Source organism: Mustela nivalis (assembly GCF_964662115.1).
Source record: "Mustela nivalis genome assembly, chromosome: 4".
Taxonomy (NCBI): Eukaryota; Metazoa; Chordata; class Mammalia; order Carnivora; family Mustelidae; genus Mustela; species Mustela nivalis.
The window spans coordinates 79,859,876-79,884,805 of record NC_139023.1 but is presented as its reverse complement, the minus strand read 5'-3'; positions in this window follow the sequence as shown (position 1 = coordinate 79,884,805).

The window sequence follows — 24,930 nt, the reverse complement described above, 5'->3', positions numbered from 1 at the left end:
TGTATGATGCTGGCTCCCGTGCCAAACCACTGAAGGAGAGAAAAATGATTACGCTATATGTCCAATTGATTCTGCCTCTCTTGTGGAGTGTGTCAAATAAATTGCATTTTTCCTGAACCCATTTAGATGGAGTATAATCCTGCTGTGTTCTTTTGGATCTTGTACAGATTTCTGATTGCTGAATTGTAACACTAATCATAATAATTATCTATGTAATAAGTTCACAATATGAATTGTTACAGATGGTCACATTTTCTATCACAGAGCAATCAAGCTTATTTGTACAATCTACTTGCTCCTAGATAAAACAAAAGGCAACATGTAAGTTTCTGTATGTTCATCACACATTATAAGTGGCAATTTAGGTCTAGTACATCAGAGAAAATGAGAGATGATAAGAGAGAGTGTTAAAGAACTTTTCAATGAAAGCATATTTGGATTTTCTATTAGTTTTGCAGATATTATCATTATATAGCCAATTAAATACTAAAGATTTGTTGTGTTTTTTCACAGCAAGCAATTTCTTTTTTCCTATCTAGAATCTGAAATTCATTCTGATGAAAGAGGACATGCAAATTAATTATAATTCAAATATAATAACAATATAAGTTATTGAAATAGGATGTAGAGCATATTTATGACCTTCAAAAAATGGTTTTCTAGGATTGATTGCAACTAGAAACAATTTATCCTGTCATTTTAACAGTTGCCATGTTGTGCTTTCCTTGATGAGACAAATCTGGTCTCCATCTAAGGTAGTATCAGAGCTGAAGAGATACTTTGCAGATATTAATACTCTGTTTTTATTTTCTTGTTGCTGATTCTGAAACATGGCCCATTATTTCTACTAGTTTGCTAAAAAAAAAAAAAAATCATTACAGCAGAGGAAAAATGACTTCTCTGACTTTTGTTTAATATTTCACCTAAGTCAAAGGAGACTTTGGCTTTATGAAGGTAAATTTACAGAATATATTTAAAAAGACTACTGACCTGGGGCACCTGGGTGGCTCACTAGGTTAAAGCCTCTGCCTTCCGCTCAGGTCATGATCCCAGGGTCCTGTGATCAAGCCCCGCATCTGGCTCTCTGCTCAGCAGGGAGCCTGCTTCCTTCTCTCTGCCTGCCTCTTTGCCTACTTATGATCTCTGTCAAATAAATAAATAAAATCTTAAAAAAAAAAAACAAACTACTGACCTAAATTAATTGTTCTATGCTATCTTACATCTATTCACACACACACACACATGCACATTCATCTGTAAAAATACTTATATCCTATTACTTTGCTTTTTTGAGTTCCTTCTTGGTTTTATTAATGATTTGATTTTTAGCCACTAAAATATATTGGTCATTCCTGAAATAAAAACAAAAAATCATTTTTGCTTAGTAACTGTTCATACCATAGTCATTGTTATGAACCATTTGTACCGTATCCTTAATATTAAAGTAACTATAAGTATCACCAACATAGTTATTTAGCAAACTTTTAATTACACATGACTTAATATATTTTAAGCTGATGTCAGAGAATCACTGAATATACAAGCAATAGTTGTGTTATTTGAGAAATGAAGGATTCAAATACATGTAAATGGGAACTTTTCCCTCTGCCTTATCTGGTTGTTTAGCCTATTCACATTAATATCTACTAGATATATATTAATAGATAGCTAGATAACAGCTTAATAGATAGCTAACACAATCTTTAATTTTTTTTGAGCTACGGTTTTAGCTTGTTTGTATTTCCTAAAAACTTGACTTCTACTTTATTGTAAAGAATAAATCTTTAAATTTCCTAACTTTCTAAATTATAAGCAACAACAACAACAACAAAAAAAAAAAAAAAAAAAAAAAGGAGGGGGAAGAAAAGAAAGAAAAGAAGAGAAGATAAAAGAAAAGAAAATGGAAAGAACACTGTTCCGGGAGAGCCAGAAGACATCAATTATTTCATTTAAACTCCAGGAGAAAATAACAAAGATAACAGACATCATGTTCCTTTTGATGCCTGGAAGATTGTTAACTGAATGATTTAAAAGTGTTCAAATAGAAGGGTGCCTGGTGGCTTAGTTGGTTAAGTGACTGACTCTGGATTTCTGCTCAGGTCATGATCTCAGGTCATGATCTCTGGGTTCTGAGATCAAGTCCTGTGTTGAGCCCCTCGTGTGGGACTCCATGCTGAGCATGGAGCCTGCTTAAGATTTTTTCTCTCTCTCTGCCACTCTCTTTCCTCCACCCCTCAAAGAAAAAAAAAAAGTTCAAATATAAAAAATTCTCACACAACATTATTTTCCTTAGGTATTGAAGGATGCATGGAGCAGTAAGAGTCATATAAATATGTCACAGAGAATTCCATGACCATGTATTCTCTCTGACTCACAAGGACACGCCTCCTTTCAAGGTCATGTTGTTACATAAATGATCTTTAGGCTAACCTACATACTTCTTTTGAACGTTACAAACATCTATTTTGTGCTTAGTTAGCCATGTGCTGTGGTGAATCCTCTCAATGGATTATTTCATTTTTCACAACTTTGTGAAGAAGTTATGAATATTATTCCCATTTTCAGCTCAGAAAACTGAGGTTTAGTGCCATTACTTACCTGGGTCATTCAGCTGGACCTAAACATGTTTCTTTCTCCATTCCAGAGTCCGAGATCTTAGATCTTAAGCATAGTTATTTTAAATAAATATATTCAGGGGTGTTTAGGGGATGGGCATACAGAATGGTCTGTAAATATCTTTTCTTACAAAATACTACTTCCAGGCTCTAGGGGCCAAGTCTTCAAATTAATAAAACTATTACCACCATAAAATGTATGTTTGGCAAAGATTTAACTCATTAATGATTGAACTAGTAAAAGAATAAAGCCTTTTCAAGAAGCATTTTGAGTATCAGGTGTTTATAGGTGTTGGGCCTTTGGTTAAGTCCCAACAGAGCAGGAAAAAACAAAAATTGGAGGTTCTCTTTTCTAATGGACATTATTTACATCTGTGCCAGCAGCAGTAACAAGTTATATATAACTTCCAGAGTCTCAGCCCTTAATTAACAGTCAAAGCCAAACAAAGGTACCTTCCCTAGAGGATTAAATAATCTTTGAGTGAGCTCAATAAACAATGTCTCAGCAGTCTCTTGGCCTTATTTGCATATTTTCAATGATTTTTCTTTACAAAATTATCAACCCTAATTCCTGACACCTTGCTTGTGGCTTTGATGTCATTTACACCCTGAGACTTCGTTATCACTCTTCCTATTTCTGCCCTCCTCACTCTGTCATGTTGTATAATTTCCTTATAAACTATGAGTTCAGGTTTTTCTTTTTCATTTCTCTTTAGCATTCTGAGAGTCCTTTTAACCCAACACCTGTTTTGTAAGAAAAAAAATCTGGGAAATTTATATCCATTATTACCTCAAATAATTATCACTCTTCATTTTTATTTCTTCTGCTTTTGAAATAAACAAATCTTATTTTCCATATATTGGCACCTTTTCTTCTAGCTTCCCTAGATCTAAGCTTATCTTTTAATCATTTTTATTTCTTTGTTATTGCTTTCTCTGAGAAGTTTCCATGATCTAATCTTCCAATTGGTTTATATATTCTTCATCTGCATCCATATGGTCCTTAATTCCACATATTTTTATTTTATAAAAATATATATGCTATAATTTAAATATCATATATTATATATAATATATGATATATTATATATGAATATAATATAAATACAATATAAAATATATATAATGTATTCTGTTTATTTTGTCTGTTTTTCTTTCTTTGTTTTATCTTGATAATATATACCCTTTTTCATTTAGTTTGTTTTTGTTTGACCAAATTTAAATTTGATAACTGTGTTTTAATATTTCTGCTTTTAACAGAATCAGTCTGTTAAAACACTGATGACACACTTGTGTGTCTCAAGTGTCTTGATATTTGTGCCTGTGAGTTCATTGCTTATGAAGGAAAGTCAGACTCTGTCAATTCCAATGTGCTTAAGGGATTTGGGGGTGGGGTAGGGGGTAGATGATTCCCAAAGTGGAAAATCTCACGCACCAATAACCATTAGTAATGACTGCCTCCATTACACAAATCCTTAGCTAAATGGCTTCCCTCTTTACCTTCCAAGGAGAATCAGCTTTAAGACAGACAATCCCTACAGTAGTTTATAATGTGCCAACCCAGGGAGTTTGGAGATGGTGTGCAGAAGTGGCTGACCAAACTTATCCCCCATCTTCTGTGTTAGTTTTTTTTTTTTTGTTTTGTTTTGTTTTTTAATAAGCCAGGGCTTCTGTGCTGTTCTAATTCCATTCTTGAAGACACCTGTACCAGAATTCTGAGTAGTCACTGGTGTGGGGGGAAGCACACTTTGCCCCAACATGGTTCTATGGGAGAGGCTGAAGCAAGCTTCCCATAGGTCCCTCCATTTTTTGCTCTCACCCCTTGCTCAATCAAAAATGCCCCCTCACACATAGCAGTTACACACTTCTCTCTGCCACCGCAAGATTTTTTTACATTATATTTCCAGGTCTTTGATTCATTTCTTACTTTTATTGTTCAAGTCATATAAAATTTGAAATAATATTTTTTTTTCATGACACACAAACTTATACTAGAAGCAAGCAATATAAAGTGAAAATGCTCATAATTCAAATATAAATACTTTATTGTCACATTTCTATGAAATAAAATAATAGTTCCATTATTGGAAATGTTCAATACTCTATATACATTTCTCTGCAGTCTTTGGAATGTGTTTCATGGAGTAAAAGGAAAACAGAAATACATATCAATCTTGACTTTTTAATAGTGGCTATAACTGAATTATCATTTGGAAATCCTCTATTTTGCCAGATAAGGAAATACAGCAAGAATCTTTAACATTTGTTTAGACCTAGTTGAAAGGTGTCATGAAAATAAGGCCTTTAATCTCTTCTTGAATGATTTCTTATTCAAACTCAGCTGGGGTTCTGAGAGCAGAATGTTCTGCTTTCTTGAATCTCCAGTCAAGGGAACCTTTAATTCACTCTGTTTCCTAACAAATCTAGGAAAACCAGTTTCATTTCTGCATTTTCATTCTGCATCTTATATATTCTCCATCATTGATTTATTTCAGGCAGAAATATGTACAACAATAGGTAAATAGTATGTCTCTGATTGATTTTACATCATAGAGTTAAGTTATTCTAAGCAAATGAAATTTTTCTTTATTGTTTGTAAGGATCACAAGTGAGTTACTTGGTTACTATAATATGGAGCTCAAAGCCTAGGTTTTGTGTATAAATTATTTTGCCAGATATTAGTATGAGTTTGTGTGTGTGTGTGTGTGTGTGTGCACATGTGTGTGTTTTTCCCTTATGTATTTCTCTGAAAAACTGATAAAAATACTTGTGATTTTTTACTTGGGAAAATAATACTTAAATATTAAATTTTAGTTTGAAGAGAAACTCGTCTTAAAACATGGCAGAAAGAGATCTCGGTAACATGATTTCCTGGAAATAAGTTGGGGAATAAACTCCGTTTGCTGTGTGAGCAGCTATGGACTTTGGGAAGAATTGACTCTGGCTATCTGAAGAATCACAGTCACTGTGCTTTGGGATACTACGCTCTAAAGCTCCAAGTTCATTGTAAGTACTGACATGACTCCCTGATTATTTACAGTAGCACTGGAAGTTTTTCTTATATCAGCTCTGACAGAGGCAAAAAAAAAAGGATGGGAATGAAAATGGTTTCATACACAGGTGCTTCAACTACCACTGTAGTTTTGTATTTCGAGTTATAATACATGTCCTAACTCAAATCCCATTTTTCACATAATGTAATAACAACACTGCTGTTACATAGTGATTGGTATTATAAAATGTGCTGTGAGATAAATGCTGTTATTATGAAAATCCTATTAGCAAGTCCCTATGTACTGTACATGTAGGGCAGATTTATTAGCATACACTCTGTAGTCACTTTCTGAAAACAGTTTTACCAGCTATGAAATACTATGCAATAATGCCATTAATAAATGTGCCTAATTGCAGTATATAAAAGTGAAATGTTGAATAGCTTGAAATGGGTTTTGTGAATAGTGAGATTATTTCAAGTAGATGCACTGAGCAAAGGATACACTGTGTTCCCCCTTTTTAATACTGCCACATGTCAAGTAATAGATCATTAAAGTGCATAGTCAGTTAGGCTAATGAGAAAATGTAGGTTCTTTTACAAAAAACTGTCAGTAGATGGCAATGTGACTGTTTTGTAAAGCATTTTTATTCCATATGGAACTAAAAACTCGAGATCATTCACATTTGCTACCTAAATTACTGTAATTTTTCCCCAAAAAAGGGCTCCTAGAGCCATTTTAAACTATTCTTTAAATAATTGATAGTTACAAATGAAAAGTCAAGCCTAGAATTTCCAAAGTGATCAAAGTTGTTTTAATTTTCCATTGGTCATGGTTGAATAAAAATAATGTTACAAACTATACCATTAATAACCAGGAATTATAGAGCCTCATTTCAAACTAAAGCGTTTTTAGAAAATCCATATTATAATCTTACTTAGGCACTGTCACCAGCTATGGCCCACTGGTGGACTATTTATTATAAGACTCAGGAATAATGTCATATTGAAAATTTTTTTATTTTGGTTTGTTTTCATCTTTTCTTTTATCCTTTCAACTCTCTTCTTATCCAAATACATCACCTCTGTTGTTTTTAGTGTTGCTTTAAGTAAGTACTCACATAATAACATGTAACATTAAATATTCTTAAAAAGTCAAAGCTTGCTAGGGAGTCTGCATGTATACTTCAAGAGGCCATGGCTTCTGAGTTCATCACAAATTATAATAATATATTTTGGAAAGAAATTCTGGGACTTGAGTTTTGGCTAATGTGGAAATTCTAAGAGAAGGAAAAATATGTTGAAATTTCTGAACAATTCTACCAGAAGAAACAAAGATATTATTCAGCTCTGCAGAATGATTTAATCATAGTGGGCTTTAAACTTGTGATTCCATTTGGGGTGTGGGAGGGTAAAGAGAGACAAAGTACCAGGAACAGAATTCTATGAATGGGCAATGTGGTACAACGGGGAAGTACTGATCCGTTGAAACATATGACTACCTATCATAGACTAACCTGGGGGAAAGTCAATTAAATAATCTGGGTTGCCATTTTATTGATAAAATGAATGGAAGTAAGTTGTCAATCTCTAATATTTCTTCAGCTCTGATTAGCAGTTGAAAGTCTAGTCTAACTTCTGCCCCATTTTGATTAGCAAGATACACTCAAATGGGATAAATCCAACCTGTAGGGATCCTATTTCATTCAGGATCCTTGAGAACCTATTTAAGGCCCACCCCAAATGAATTAGAACTAATTAGTTAACATCTCAGAAATTGGGATTTTTGAGGGCTGGTTTCTTTCTTTTCATAACTCCTTAGAAGTCTTCCTGAATGGGGCATTTGAAAGTCCATCAACCACAAAGGATCCTTGGATCTGTATTTAAATATATAATCTAAAGAGTAATTTTGCCAAATGTTCTGAAGTAGTGAGAGTATTCTTTGTAGAAATATACAATTTAATATTAACATACATTGGAGAATTAAGGAAGATAGTGAACTTGTTTTGATTTTTTATTTTATAATTTTAACAAATCAGTTCTCTCTTATGATAAATTTTGACAACGTTAGCAGCAAGGACAAACACAAATTAAAAACAAGAGGCTTAATTCTCACTGTTGAAAATTGGAGAAGAGACCACCCTCCCCTTCTTTTTATCAGAACTTTTACCTTAGAAAACTTGTAATTGTGATACTTTTTCAACTTCTTGATATGTATATAACTTTTTTTTTGAAGACCTTTGGTCAGTTGGCCTAAGGTCAGCTTTAGAGAACTCACTAACCCAAGGAGCCACTAGCCACCTCTTTGAAATGTAATAACATTAAGAGAGATAACACCCTTATATCTCAGTTTCTGTAGGAAGGTAGGAGCCTACATTCATGGTGGTCACCTTGTTCCAAGATGCAAAATTACCTCTGGTCATAAAAGTGAAAAGTTTATTTTTCTTCTGGATAAAGCTAATTCAGATGGCCACCCCGGTTAGCAAGTAAAGTTAGTTTGAATTATGTGTGACAAAGGGTGTTGTCAAGTCTTTTTACTTGAAGCTCAGTTACTGTTTCTTGATTGTTCATGTAATGGGTTGTATCTGCTTGACTGTGTAAAGCAATACAATTTATTTTTTTCTTTGCAGTCTCTTAACTGATTGTCTGAGACACTCATTACCTTTTGGTGTAATGCTTATTCAGTCATAAAAGTTGTTGCTGTCATTGTTTTTCTCTACAACCTTTGTGAAGAGGATTTCTAAGTTGGGAGATTTTGTGTTTAAGTAAATTTCCCCAACAGTATTTAACTAGAATTCAGATCTGATTTTCTTCCTCCCAGTTCAACTCAACCCCTCACATTGCTCTGGGGAAGAATCAGATTTTTATACTACTTACCATTTCTTTTCTTCATGTATATTTGATACAGTTGCAACTTATGTTCATGATCGTTCATTCTTCATTGAAGATAATTGTGTGTCTTAGAGCATGTACCTTTCAAATAAAGCAATCAAGACATACATATAGAAGAAAGCTATCAAAGAAAGTGTGGAAAAGAAAAGAAAGTTTAGGCACCTTTAGGTCTTAAAGAAGCATTCACTTCAGGTGAGTTTCCATTTTTTAAAAATCTATGTGGTTTTTATGAAATGTTTTGGTCAATAAGGATAGCTGTTTGGCAGCATTTATGGCTAAAACAGTGTTAAAAATTAAGAAAAATGAGTAAAAATGCTTTACAGAATTCTTTCATCTCATTTGTGAAGGAAATGATAGTATTTATCATTAAACAAGATTTATGTGTTATTCCTATTAAAATATAACGTTCTTTTCAAGGAAACCATGAGAAAGCAGTGGTTTTGGATTTCTTTTGGAAGTAGACATGCTAAAATAATAAAGATATCTCTCTATATATTATAAAACATCTTTCTTTTATCAATTGTTTTATTAGGTATTTCTCCATCTATCATCATCACATATACATGTGAGTGAGAATACTCGCTCTGTGAATGATACTTTGATAATTATTTCTAAATCAAATGTCTGGATGGAAGGTTATATATCATTAATTTTGCAAGACTTTGTTGGAGACCATTTAATATACAAAAATATAGTTTTCCTTTATAAATGCTAATATTTCTACCCTTTAAAAATGTAGAGTTTTCTACTATACTAAATAGAAAAATAATTGTAAACCCTCCATAATATATTTCTAAGTTTTATCATTCTTGTTATGTATGCTATAAAACTATATACAGAGACATAAAATACAGCCCATTGACCCACCTTCAGTTCTATAATAGTCTTTGGAAATAAATCTTAAAGCATAGATTTGATTCTTCAAGAAGAGGAGGGTCAAAGAGTAGCATATATAATATGCGTATTCTTAATATCTGAACCCTATGGTATCCAGAGCTTCTAAATGATTAGGTGTTGAAGGTTAGATTGGACGTCATTGAAAAGACAATTTTCCTTGGACTGGCAGTAATATCACAGGCTGGTCTAAGACCTCAAAGTCAGAAGTTATTATCAATCAGTCTTCAGAAGAGATGTTATTTTATAAAAATCTCTAAGGTTAAAGGAAGAGACTACACTTGCATTAAACATCTTTTGCTTCTCTGTTTGAGGAGTGCTAGCAAATCTTCTATATTTATTTCTTCTGGAAAATTCTATGATGAATCCATTGTGAAACTTATTACTTTTAGGAGATTGACATTTAAACACTGATTTACACTAAGTATATTTTTTGCATGCAGTCAAGTTTTATTGATGTCTTTAGTGTTCTAAGTATTCTGCCAGGTATATTTGAGTGCTAATAAGACTATTGAAAGTAAAAGCTTTTTCATTTCTCAATATACTTACTCTGATTTACGTACTCAGATTTTCAGATATAACTTTGATATAATGCTGAAGAAAAATAATCTGAAGTCTAAATGGAATCATATTCCTACAAGAGTTGGGAAGGACCCTAAGAAACTTTTAGTTGGTCTTTTCCTTTAGTCAGAACTACATTATCTCAGATATGTGAGAGTAATTCCAAAAATACTTTCAAAAGTAACAATCTGTTTTAATCTGTAGTGATTCTGTGTAAGGAAATTGTTCACATAACCAAATCTGTTACTTAAAAAAAAAAAAAAAATGTTTTTCACTTATTCTCTCTTAGATAGAGTGAAGTTTACTGAAAACTACTTTGGTAGAGTCTGCTGTTAAGACAGTTAACAAACAGTCTTCAACTTGTGATTTTTTATTTGAATTAAGTAAATTCTTTTGTTTTTTATGATTTTAGTCATTGGAAGATAAATATGCTGAATTTGTTTTTCAGTATCTTGACTTTGAAATATCTATCTTGACTTGGAAATAATATCTTGATTTCTAATGATATTTGGGTAGCTACATCACATTTCTAGGGAATTTGTTTAAATTTTTAATATTTGCCCTTTTTTTCTGAGTCTTTTTCTAAAGGGAATAAAATGAATAAAATTAATACTGCCTCACTGACTTTTTTCAGGAAACTAAGTACTCCAGTGTTTACATGTTTATTTTAAAATTCTCTAAAGTAACAAATTCTTTCATTTGATACATGTTAGATCTCTGTATTTAGTAATGAATGCCTTTAAATGCATAGTTATTATAACTTCAGATATTTAGCAATTATCCTTACATTGATGAATACCCAAAATGAAGGGGCGATCATTTTTTTTTCTGCAACATCTTCAACTAGATATTATGCTCTGACCTTATGGAGAACAACTTGGTTTTACATATCATTAGCATGGTACAAATTATAAAATAATTGTTTACTTAGGATTAACTTACATTCATAGCAGCCATAGCAAATAAAAAAGAAATTGGATTGGTCAAAATAGAAAATTATTAGTATTTTTACATGTTGCGAACTCTAAGGAAACATTGTGAGGATTACTTAGAGACAGTGTGGTTGGCTCCTGAGTTTGCCGTAATTCTTCCAGTGTTCCACTGGGAAAGGTTCCAAGCAGTTTAAAAAATTATTTATTTTTTATGGATCTAAACTAACAATTGGTGGTTGGTAGTAATAAACTGGTTTCCTCTTATGCCCAAAGTTTAGGAGTAATTAAGCATAATTTTAACCTTTTCCAAGATTGGGTGGGAAAGGTCCTCATGTATAAATATTTGTCTTCAGATAACATAGCTGATTACACAAGTAAGAGCAGGTGCATGACAAACAAGTCACTATTGGGGTGGAATACTTCAAGTTAGAGAGGAAAATGTGAGCCATCTTGGAAAACTACTACTTCTATATCTGAAATGGGCATAGATTTTTAAAATATATGCATGAGAATAAATAGCATAACTTTGTTGATATCCATATATGAAGCAGAGATGCATTTCACACCTTATATTTGCATTATGATTTCATTACTATTGCTGTAATTTACATTATTTATTTTAAAAGACATTGTATGTGTTAGATATTAGATATTAGATATTTTTATAGTATAAGTATATTTCCATTCTGCGTTTTCTAACACGCATTTATATAGGCAAATAGAAAACATTCTACCTTACTGGTACCCAACTGTAACAAATTTTCACAGCAACATTAAAAGAAAATTATCTAAGATTTTCTCAGAACTAGTATCTTTAATGACATGGTTTCATTACAGATGTCATGAGTCGATAATACTACAGATCCAAAATCCGTTATCCACAGTGCTTAAATCCAAAAGCAGGAATATCACAAATAGTTTTGTGGTTTTTTTTTTTAATTATTTATTTATTTATTTATTTATTTTTTAAAGATTTTATTTATTTATTTGACAGAGAGAAATCACAAGTAGATGGAGAGGCAGGCAGAGAGAGAGAGAGAGAGAGGGAAGCAGGCTCCCTGCCGAGCAGAGAGCCCGATGCGGGACTCAATCCCAGGACCCTGAGATCATGACCTGAGCCGAAGGCAGCGGCTTAACCCACTGAGCCACCCAGGCGCCCCTTATTTATTTATTTGACAGAGATCACAAGTAGGCAGAGAGGCAGGCAGAGAGAGAGGAGGAAGCAGGCTCCCCGCTGAGCAGAGAGCCGGATGTGGGACTTGATCCCAGGACTCCGGGATCATGACCTGAGCCGAAGGCAGTGGCTTAACCCATTGAGCCACCCAGGCGCCCACAAATAGTTTTTGAAACTAATTTTTAATAGAAACTTTCCCAAACTGATATTGCTATTTATAGCGTTTATCTCTCTTAGAGTGGATATTCATACTTTTTACTGCATATATATTAAGATTTGATTACTGTGTAAAGTGCCAACCCTGCTGTGAAAATTACACAATACACAATATATGCATAAATTAACCTTACAATACTTGACAGATTCTGAATTATGAACCATTCTATCTGAAGTTACATATTTCAAATTATTTTTTTTCACCATCCATTTGTTATTGAAGGTCACACAAAAAACCAAAATATTAAAGATGGAAGGTATTTAGAAATCCTGCACTTCAATCATGCACTTTCCTTTCTAGCAAGAGAAACTGATGACCAAGGAAGTAATTACTTTGTTGAAAATCATGCAACTAGTAAGTGAATGTTGGGAAGACTGAATCCAACTCTCTATAAACAACAACAAAAATAAATAAATAAAAATGTGCCGGGGGGCGGGGGGCGGGACTTGCTATGCAGCAGCAGAAGAAAAATGTGATGAGATTTTGCAGTCAATGGGGAAATGGTGCTGGAGCAATTAGATATTCATATGGGAAAATGGACATTACCTCTACCTCACTTCATACACAAAAATCAATAGAAGATTTATCAGGACCCTAAATGTAAAAAGTAAATCAATAAAGCTTTAAGAGGAAAACGTAGGAGATTGTCTTTCCTACCTTGCTGTAAACACAGATTTCTGAAGTTGGGTCTAATAAGAACTAACTATAAAAGGAAAACAGATGATAACTCCAACTTCAAAGACAAACTTCTTTTTTATCAAATGGCACAATAAAGAAAGGAAATTGTAAGACGCACAATAGGAAAAAGATATATCTACAAATTTCTGACAAATATATCAGGACTATATAAAGAACTACCACAAATCAATAACTAAACCACCTTGTTAAAACACACACACACACAGAGGCACAGTGGAAATCACTTTGCATAAGGGGGTATCCAAAAAACAAACAACCCCCCCCAAAAAGCACTAATAAGCAAATCAAGAGGGGCCCAACAATATTAATCATCAGGAAATGAAAATTAATCCACAATAAGAAAGCACTATACTCTGAAAACTAAAATGACAGATAATAGATACTGAACTATGCATTCATTCAACTAATAATTTTTATGTCTTCTCTATTTGCTAACCATTTATTAATTACTAAGAATACCTAGAAAGTAACAGTTGCCCTCAAGTTGCTTAGCCTAGTGACCATGAATGGTGAACAGAATGATTGTGTGTTAGACGGAAGATGATTTCAAGCTGGAAAAATGGTAGTAGCAGTGGAGTGTGGAAATGCATGGATTATTTAAGAAATGAAAGTAGTTCATTTGAAAGAGGATAGGTTTCACTGAATAATATGATAATCTCATTCAAGTTTCTCTACCTTGCATAGAAATATTTTCCTTGTCTTTCTGTCTTTTACTTTATGTTTATCTTTTTTCTCTTTGTCTTTTTCTCCCTTCCCCACTTCCTTACTTTCATTCTTTTACTCCTTTTTTTTTTTCAAGAAACTTGCATTGATCCTCAACTTACAATTTGCACATCCTACTGAGCTCCTTATATTAGGATTTAATCATATATCACTTATGTGGATGTAGTTATTATGAAGCTATATCACCAGAAAGAGAGAGACTAAACAGGATCCTAAATTCCTAAATAGACAACTAACCACAAACCACTGCATTAGGTTTCAGAGTGAAATGCAAAAGGGTATTCTGAACTATTTTAAATTAAATGAATTCTTCTTACCCTGAACTCCATTGTAAAACTCATACACATATTGAATCTGTCTGGGATGGACAATATATGAGCTATGAGATTCTTTTTTTAACACTCTACCCTGATACATTGGGCTCTTACCCCAAGTCCACTTACTAATTCTGATTTCAGGGGGAAAGATGTATTTCCCATTGAGGTCTATAACAAAGCTGGTGCATTCATTCAACCCCGGGCTTTTCCAAAACAGGAAAGATTTAGAACCACAAAACAGCACAGCCTAGAGGCTGCCATTATAACTCCTAAAACAGAGAGATTTGGAATTCTAAGGCCAATTCTGCTACCTGTCTGACTTTGACTAAGTTGTTTAATTCATGATCTTCACCTTCTCCTCTTATAAATAATAAATAATACCTAATGCTTACTAAATGCAATCATTGTTTAAAGCATCCTTAGAGGTACTGACTCATTTAATGCACAAAGCAATGGAATGAAAAGAACATTATTATCTTCACTTTATAGACAAGGAAACTAAAGAAACAAAAACTTAAGTAACTTGCCTAAAATCACATTAGCTTTTGAGGTAAAGGGTTTTTTTTTTGAAACAATGCTAACCCTGGGCCTTCTCACTTCAGTCAAGACTGACTTTGTGACCCCAGCCAATCAAATAATTTCTGTTTCTCTTTCCCTTGCTCTTCATTCTTTATCTTATATAATAGCTTCCTGACTTTCAGCCACTCTGCAATTGTCCATATGGAGACTTTATGCTGTATGGAGTGTTACATGGAATTTGTTTCATTTAAGTTGTATTCTTTCATCATTTTTTTCTTTTTACAAACATTTTTATTAAAATTTAATTAATTAGCACATAATATATTACTGGTTTCAGATGTAGAGGTCAGTGATTCATTAGTCTTTAATAATACCCAGTGCTCCTTACATCAAGTGCCCTTCTTTAATGCCCATCACCAAGTTACCCCATCTTTCCACCCACACCCTTCCAGTTTGTTTCCTATGATTAAGAGTCTCTTATGGTTTGTCTCCCTCTCTGGCTTCACCTTGTTTCATTTTTTCCTCTCTTCTCCTATGATCTTTTGTCTTGTTTCTTAAAATTCCATGTATCAGTGAGATCACATAATAATTGTCTTTCTCCGATTAACTTATTTCACTCAACATAATCCCTCTAGTTCCATCCATCCAGGTCATTACACATGGCAAGATTTCAATTTTTGATGGTTGAGTAATGTTCCATCACACACACACACACACACACACACACACACACACACATATGATTTAAGGGTGTGATATATGGAGGGCACATATTGCATGGAGCACTGGGTGTGGTGTAAAAACAATGAATTTTGGAACACTGAAAAAAAATTAAATTAAATAATAAAATAAGGGGTGTGATATATATAACACATACAATAATAATTTATTTTAATACAAGTAATCAAGTTAAATAAAAGGAAATTAATTTAGTTTAACATGCATCTGCTATATATTATTAATGAAGGCTACCTAGAACATATAAATGATTTCATTAATTATTATATATGGCTTGTAAAATTTGAAAAAAAACAATTCTAAGCCTAATAGAATTTTTTTTTCCTTAAGTCTGGAAACTCACAGTGCCAATGGAAATAAAATAAAGTGGGAGAGAAAGTTGGAAGTATCTGTGGGAGAAAATAAATTTCTTGGTAGATTATTCAGTTTATTAGGGATAGAGTCATGCAAAATATATGCCTATAATATATGGATATTAATTTTGAGGTTCAGATTCATTCAAAACCACAGGAATTTGTGAGTAACACAGAGAGAAGGAAAATACATATTTCTCTTAATAGTTAAAACTTTATGAAACAAACTTAAGAAAAATACATTATTAGACTTATCAAACCAATTTAAGAAGTTTAATTCATTATACTTCTCCAGCTATCCAATAAGTTGTTATAAATCTAGTATGAAATCAAAGAAAAACAATAACATCTTCTTTTGTAATTTTTTAAAAAGATTTAAATTTATTGATTTGAGAGAGAGCATCCAAGTGTGGGAGTGGGGTAGGTGTGGGGGAAGGGCAGAGGCAGAAGAAGAGAGAAAATGTTAAGCAGACTACTTGCTGAGCAAAGAGCCTGGGGTGGGGGGGGGGGGCTCAATCTCATGACCCTCAGATCATGACCTGAGCCAAAATCAAGAGTTGGATGTTTAACCAACTGAAACACCCAGGGACCCCTGTTAGTAATGTTAGCATATCTATCTAGGCAACTAGACCAGAGACATGGAAGCATTTTCCATTTCTCAAATCATGAGTGTCTTACAAAATGCATACTTTGAAATAGGTTCTCATTGAATGACAATTAAATGAATGAATAAATTAGTAGAAGGCCACTCAAATATATAATTGAAACTAAAGATAGAGAAGTAGAGTCTGTCATTTTTTAAATTGCCCTAAGAGTTTGGGACTAAATAGATCCAACAGACTGAAAAAGAAAATACGGTCTTCCTCACTCAAGTAATTTGATCTGGCAGTGTTTATAAACAAATGGATACAATATAGTACATTCTAGTTCCCTTCCTTCTCCTTTCCTTTTAAAAATGCCTCACTCAGGTAAGTGCTGTTACATCAAGATGAATTTAATGACGTCTTTGTGAGGTATTTGCAATAAAAATACCTTTTTTAATTTGTTTAATGTAGACATACTAGGCAAGAGTAACTTTGGGGAGAAGGCACGTACGTTCCAAACAAGCCAAATGAAATGAATATGGCATAAGGAAGTCAGGTATTAATAACCTGCATAAAGCAAACAAGCAAGCAAGAAATCTGCATAAGAGGGTACTTTTCTATTTTGTATTTCTTTCTACTTTGTGCTAGAACTAAACTTACTAAATTATATAATTACTCAGGTAACTCTTTGGAAATCAGTATCTTATATAGCTAAACAAAATTCGTTCTGCTACAATCAACTCATTTTTTTGTTGTTGTTTACTTTGAAGGTATTTGTGACACATCTAATCCAAAGCTCTCATTAAATACCAGCTGTAAAAGCCTTAATGCCAATCATACCAGAAACTACGTAGCTATGACAAATTCTTTATAATTATCATAAAAATATATTAAAAGCATAATTTCATAGCCATGAAATTTAAATAAGATAAATCAATTTATACTTAAGTAAACAAATATCTAGGAACTGCATTAAAAATTAAATATAACCAAAATCATTTTTATTAATAAAGTTACATTTCTTGCACATGAACTAAATAATTATATATTCTTCTTATCTACTAAATGCCTATTATTGTTCATTGACAAAAATTACTTAATTCCTGCCATTTTAAAATTCAATTAAATATTAGGATATTTTCTTCTTTTAAAATTTAATATAAAGTGACAAAAATTAAGTTCTATTGAAGGCAAAAACATGACTAGTTATAATAATATTTTAGAGCACCTGGATGACTCAACCAGTTAAGCATCTGACTTTTAATATCAGCTCAGGTCTTGATCTCGGGGTCCTGAGTTCAAGTTCTATGATGGACTTCACACTGGACATGGAGCCTACTTAAAAAATAATAACAAAAAAATAATAATGACTTAGTGAATTTTCTTGAATCTCATTTGAAAAATACCATGGAATGAAATAATTTATATCAAAGCAGCAACATCTTCCCCCATCATTTATTTCATCAGTTATTTCATCATTTTATTTCATTATGTTTTTGGTCCAGTTATCCTATCTTGAGTCACTTTCCTTATTTACTTATGTGATTTAAGGGTTTAAAATTCTTTGTAGTGGCTATTTTGATAACTGTCATCTCATGAGTTGTGAGGTAATCTGTTTGCAAGAAAAGAAAGTTGATGAGTCAATGGTATGAATCATTATATTAAAGCCCTAATTATAAACTGTTGACATTCTTTTAAAAATTTTTCAAAATCCTTAACGTGGTTCAGATTTAAAAGAAAATATTTTCTATAGATGGAGATCTTTTGCACCCAGAGTTTCCAACTATAGGCCTAAAGATCTTAACTTTCTATTCCTTATAGTACCACACTATTTTTTTTTTAAGTAGAAAAGCAAATGAAACCTATTACTCTTAATGGTTTAGGTAGGCTCAGCTTAAAAGTTAGTCCTTAGGATTCCATTAGATTTTTGAGAAGTTACTTTACTTCGTAGATTTTAAAGCTATGTTAAAATACATTATTTGGCTTATGAAGCATAGAGACAATGGAGTCAAATTTTGATAAATAGAGATAAGCATTAAATTCTGGTTCATTTCTCCAAAAAGGCATCTGTGGATTTTGGTTTGAGATTTAGGATAATTTTAAACAGTGAATATCATTAAACATTGAACTAGAATTTGGATCTATCCACATAAGTGCCAACTCATACTTACAAAACACTTCAAAATATATATTCTGTTTTTAAGAAACTTCATTTATTGTAGTCTAGTAATATGGAAATGCCACACCATTTTCCAAGCTCAGAGAATTGTTCATAGCTTTACTTTTTCAAAATCATTACCTAACGTGATCATGTAGTTAATATGCCATGTTCAAATAAGTCAAAAAACATGAAATAAAAAATAAAAAATTAATTAAAAAAAACATGAAATAAAAAACCAAGCCTAGCAAAAAATGTATTATCATGTTTCCTATAGAAATATGAGTAACTATGGAATCAGTGCTGGGTAATTCATGTTGCTATTTATTTTCTCAAAATTTTGACCTCTGCAGACAAAATCCTACCTCAACGGAGAAACAGACATTTCAGGTAGCTCCCAATTCTTCAGGACACAGTTCCTTGCCTTCATTTGTTTTCCTTGTATTGAATATGCTAAAATTAAGGCTTTTGTGATGATTTTTCCATTGACATATATATTAGTTTCCTGCTCTTTCACAAAATTTGTACCAAAGATTGGTGAAAATTGGTGCCCACAGCTTGTCAAGAGTGTTGTGGATTGCTTTATTGAACTCTATCATTCACCTTTTATTTATTTTCAAGTGGTAGGGATTGATTTTGAGGTATATGCCAGTTAGATTTACTTGAATCATGGTACAGCTTAAAAGAGGCCACTTAGCTGAAAACATATATTATTGCTTTTAAGGGGGGTGTATAAGAGGGTAGGGATAGAATTAAGCAAATAACTAGTAATTGAAGTTATTACTGGACCAGCAACCCAGATGCCACTGCTCCAATTCTGGATTATTACCATGCTCTATCAGTCAACTTTTTGGTAGGGAATGGGTTACATTGTCAAACTGGGAATTTGAAGAGAGTCTAGTAAAGTATTCACAAAGATGTAGCAAAATATAACAAAATTGAAGGGCATTTTATAATAACATGGGGCACTGTTACTACTCCTAAACCTGAAAAATAAGGACAAGATGAAGTTAAAGGAATCAGAAGAACTGGTTCCTTGACAAAGTCTGTGATCATCCAATAAGACATGTTGTTGGGCAGTGAACCTTCTAAACAGAGCTGTGGAAATGGTTACCATGATCTTTCCCTCTCCGAACTCCTACTGTTGTTCCTCTTGGCTGGATCTGACTGGTAGCCAGAGAGCTAGAAAGTTTGTTAATGTACCTCCATTGGGCACAGGTGGGGTTTGGAAAGTTGGGAAAATAGAGGAGCATAGGAACAATGTCCAAAATACTCTGCATACTATAATTTATAGTGGTGGAACAATTAGATGGCTAAATAATTTTATACTGGTCAAAATTATTTATATTATTTTTTAACCATCTGCTATAGCCTCCAATGCAAAGATACATAGATATAGATATAAAGATATATAGACTATATTATATTAATCCTTTAAGTTTCTTGTCAGGTAGAAATCAGGTAATGCTGCCCTCATTTCACAAATTATTAATTAGCCTAATAGCAAACATGTACCCAGGAAGTGGTAGAATGTGGATTCAAACTCACCTTCTGCTTTTCAAGCCCAGTGTTATCTCCATTAATTTGTTTTTATTAAAAAAAGTATTTGGGAATATTTATTTTCTTCCCCTAAAAATGTGATGATTAAACATTCTTGGCAAGCTTAAGTATCTGACCTCAGTCAGTCAGTTGGGTATTTGATACATGAAGTCAAGTAACCATTTTGGTTGAACTATTTGACATGTCATTTACTATTAATCAATTAAGCTGATGACTTATAGACTCAGTTTAGAGAGTGTTAAACTAAAAATCAAAAGCAGTTTTGACTCTAGAAGAGTCTCCTTCATCTTCTTGTAAAATACAAAGAAATTTATCTCTGAAATATAGTTTAATATAACCATTCTATATAATTTGTTATACTCTATATCTTAATATAATCATAATATAATCAATACAGTTCATATATTCAATAATAATTATAAGTGTAATTATTATTACAAGCTTGGCGGAAAGTAAAATAATTGTATGTTTTGTTCAAGGTTTGTCTTTTTCTTCTTTTTTTTTTAAAGACTCATTTATTTATCCTAGAGAGAAAGAGAGGGAGAGCACGAGTGAGACCGGCAGGGAAAGAGGAAGGGTGGTTCTGAAGCAGATTCCTCACTGAGTGCCACCCCAACACAGGCCTGGATCTCACAACCCTGAGATCATGACCCTGAGATCATGATCTGAGCCCAAACCAAAGTCCGAGGTTTAACTAACTGTGCCACCCAGGAGCCCCTCAAGCTTTGTCTTCTTAATAACTAAGTCATCTAGTATGAAGTAAGGTAGAATCTTTCATTACAGTGTGTTCAAAATTTAATGGCAGAAAATTAGTTTATCATTTTAAGCTGTCCTTTGTTAAAAGATATTTATTGGTAGTCGTCATTAAGTATTACTGTTCTGACCATGCAGTTCCAAGACACAATGACTCAGTGTGACATAAAGGCCAGACCACTGATTTCCAGGTATGAGCTTGATCTGGGCTCAACGTTGGCATTAGCCAAGTTATGAGAGAGTGTTAGCTTCTCAATCCATAAAATGTGTTTCCTGAAAAATCTGGCATAGAGTTTTATCATCTAAAAATTATCTTCCTCCTCAACTATTCTTCCAAGTTAGAATTGTTTACTTGAGTAAAAACTACTGCATTCATGCAAACGTGACAAGTGTTTCCTGCATGTTGTTTAAAAACAAGTAAAACAAAAATTAGTCCTAATCCCTGCCATGAGAATTTGGGTCCAGTAGTAATTAGCTCTTTTGTTCTATCTTAATTAAAATGTACACTTTCACTGGTAGCAGCAGTATAAAGAACTGCTAATTTAGATTTTTTTTCCCCATTTCCTCCATTAACTTCAATATATTTCATGGAAGAAAAACTATATGGTGATGAAATAAAGACCAAATATTTCAATTTGGCTTGAGTAAATATATGCAACTCTATATATCTTGGTAATTTGAAATAAATGTATTATATTGGGTTTCACACAATCAAAAAAGCAGAGTAGTGTTACAACTTCATGCAAATACTAACTTTCATTGTGTTAGTTTTAGTAATGCATGGAAATAGCATTAATAATTTAAATATATATTTTATTGCTTAATGAAACTGCTAAAGCAGTTTTATTTTGAATTGGATTTCTAGTAAAACACTGACCAAGAAATCATCCTCTAAATACTTCTCTTAAAAAATAGCTTAGCAGCTAATACATTTAGTGTTACAGACATTTTGCAAAAATATTTACTGATTTGTTAATATGTAAAATTCAATTGCATGAAAACAGCAAGAATACTGAATTTAGTTTACAAGCTTATTTCTAATTATTTCTAGCTGGGTCACTCCTTAGAGAGTAATTATCCCTGTAGATAGTATAGAGATTGGGAAGCATTTGAAGTCAAAAAGGAAAAGGGAATGAAGTTTCATTTCTACTTTAGCCTATGGAGGGAGGAGTGGAGTTATCCAAGTTGTCTACCCTTGTCATTTCTCATGCTGTTACAAATCTCATCCGAAATCTTCAATTACGTTTTCAAAATCATCTTGAAGCAATGCAGACCCTAGATGTCCCAAATGAATGTCCTGAGACTCTCTACGTCTCTTCTACCTCCATTCAATTTTTCTTTGTATCCCTCCAGCACATGCTTCTAAAGTCAGGCTTTCTCTCATGGTATTCCTTCTAGTTAGAGCATTTTCACCCCCTTATTCACCCTTAAAACAGAGTTTAACATGCTTTTATTTCTAAAGTTTTTCTGTAATATCCTATACCCATCTTGTACCTTCTATTTTCTGACTTACCCTCCAACTCAGAAAATAATTATTAGGTAATTATTGTATTTGCCTTAAAGTTGTTCTTACATAAATTCCATGAAGGCTTAGATTTTGTCTAATTTGGAAGCATTCTGAATACTGCTTGATACTGATTGGATTTTTGCTTTGTTTTGTTCTTTCTTTCTTTCTTTCTTTTATTAAGTAGATACGTGTCTCATTTCCTTATGGCTATGTGCTGTACTGTGCAGAGAAATTTTCTTTTACACACAATACAGTTACTAAGCTAGGGGGCTTTAGAGAAATACTAGGTGGTTTAACTTTCTAAGTTGACCAGAAATAAATTGTCCTGAGGGTGTTTAAGATTATGAAATATGTGAACTAGATATAACCTGTATCATGCTTCAAGGTAAAAAAAAATAAGAAAAAAAGCACACTCATGATTGTTATGGGTACATAAACACCACAAATCACATTATAATTCTTAAGAGACAATTGTCTTATTTCTAATTATCTTTTTGAAATTCACCAAACTGAAAATGCATGCTTGATATGCTCCCACATAATACTTTGGATTTACAGATGGAATACTTGGTACAGCATTTATTCTTTTTTTTTTTTTTCCTCATAGATTTCACACCTTTGCAAGAAACCTACGGACAAGTGCTAAGTCATTTGATTTATTTAACTCTGAATTTCTTTGCTTTAGGATTATAAATCAGACTCTTATTGTCACTTTAATGCAGAAAGTGTTCTTTTGTGTTCATAATATAGATCAAGATGTGATTTAAGTCGAATCTTGTCAAGGTAACTCCTTTTTAAACTATGAGAAGAGACTTGGCTGTAGCCCAAAACTAATGGGAGTCATATTTTATAATAAAAAGCAATATGTTAGTAATAGAGGCTTTGCTGCTTCTTGCAATCTCCACAAGCACAACTTCTTGTCAGTTTTCACAGCTAATGTGTTTTTTTGTCAAGTCATAAGCACTTTAAAAAAGGCTCTACTTAATATTGTGGAAGACAGAAATTCTAATTTCCAAAGGAAGCAGTGAAAATAGAGATCTTAGCCTGGAGGAATAAGATATAAGATGCCTGACTATCAAATGAATCCCATTTTGAAAAGAGAGACCATCAGAAAGTAGACTAGTGTGAATATAAAATTGAACAAACTTTCAAATTGAACATAAAGGGGTGTCATATCGCCAGTACTTTTCCTCTTCCCCACACTTTATAAAGGGGTCCTTCAACTGATCAAATGTAAAAAGATGACAAGAAGTAATTTATATTGTTCACATCTACTATGTAATGACTCCTGTGAGGAACGAAAGTTAATTTCACTCGTGTTTGCATACACTGTAGACACTTGTCACACATTGCTTATAGCTTTTATAAGGCTATACTAGTCTGTACTGTAGAGATAGACATTGAGGAGAAACTAGAGCAAAAATTTCAGAAATGTTCGTTACTTAAACTTTTAAACTTCTGTGACTGCTAATGTGAGAAAGCCAAAGATATGTTGCATAGGAAAAAAAAGACCAGTGTGAGCAATTAAGTCAAGTGGGAAGAACTCATTTTTTAAAATACTGATTACATTAAGTCATCTTCCTAGAGAAGCAAGTCAGTTTTATTTATTAAGTTCATAAATTTTATAAAAAAGGAAAGCTAACTCAATTTACAACTTTATTCTTCTATTTTTACATGGCGTATGAGATTTCCAAAGCTCTCATTTGCCTATTAACTTACAGGGTTTTCAAAGACGTCCAACATTTCAAGGACATCCATGTAGCTTTTTAATATTTAGTTTTGAATTATGCAAATCCGCTATGTTCACATTGTTATAACTGTCTTCGTGTTTTCCTCCTTCATGGGGGTGTCACAGATGGAGGTGAATAGTCATCTTTGATGTCAGCGTGGCTTTCTTCAAGAAATATCATCAGTGGTTTAGTAGATGTAAACTTTTGCCTTTGCTCTTATGTGCTCTGGAATAAATTTATTATGTCACAGATGTCTTTCTTTTTATTTCTCTTATGTTTTTTACTTATATGACTGAATTCCAAACAGCAGTTAAGCTGCTTTGGACATTGAAACAAAATCTATCACTTACTTCATTTCATTTTATATTTCAGTTTGGTTTATTGAAATACTTTAAATCTACCTTCCAGATGAAAATTCTGAGGTTCACAAAACTTACATAAATTGTAAAATCAGGGTGTAAGTATAGGTCTTATAGCCCTAGTAGGCTTCTCCCCCCTACACACAAAGTTCCCTCAAATTATTTTGAAGACAAAGTCACCAACTCTTCTTAGGCCCATGAATTTAATATCTAGAGTATCTCCAAGTATTAATAAGGGTAGCGAAGATGAGCCTGTGAGAGAGAAATTTAATTCCTACACAAATGTACACATGTGCCTTATTATTTTATAAGAACTATCATTCCCAAAAAAACATTTCAGTAGAACCTGAAACTTCAGCTTTCCATCTTAACCTTTTCTTGAGTGCATCTAGAAAGTCAAATGTAAAAGGAAAATAATTTTACATGAAGAATCTTTTACTTATAATCCAGTAAGAGATGTAGTTTCATTCTGTAATGATCTGTTATTGGAACATATAATATCATTTTCATAGTTCTAGATTATTCAGTATCTTATTTAGGACATTTTTATTGGAATTAGTTTGTTTATATTACCTAATAATTTAACATTGTTTAATTCTTATCTTTTATAATTCTTTGAACTATTTAAAATTAATTGTTTTTGTCCTAGAAAT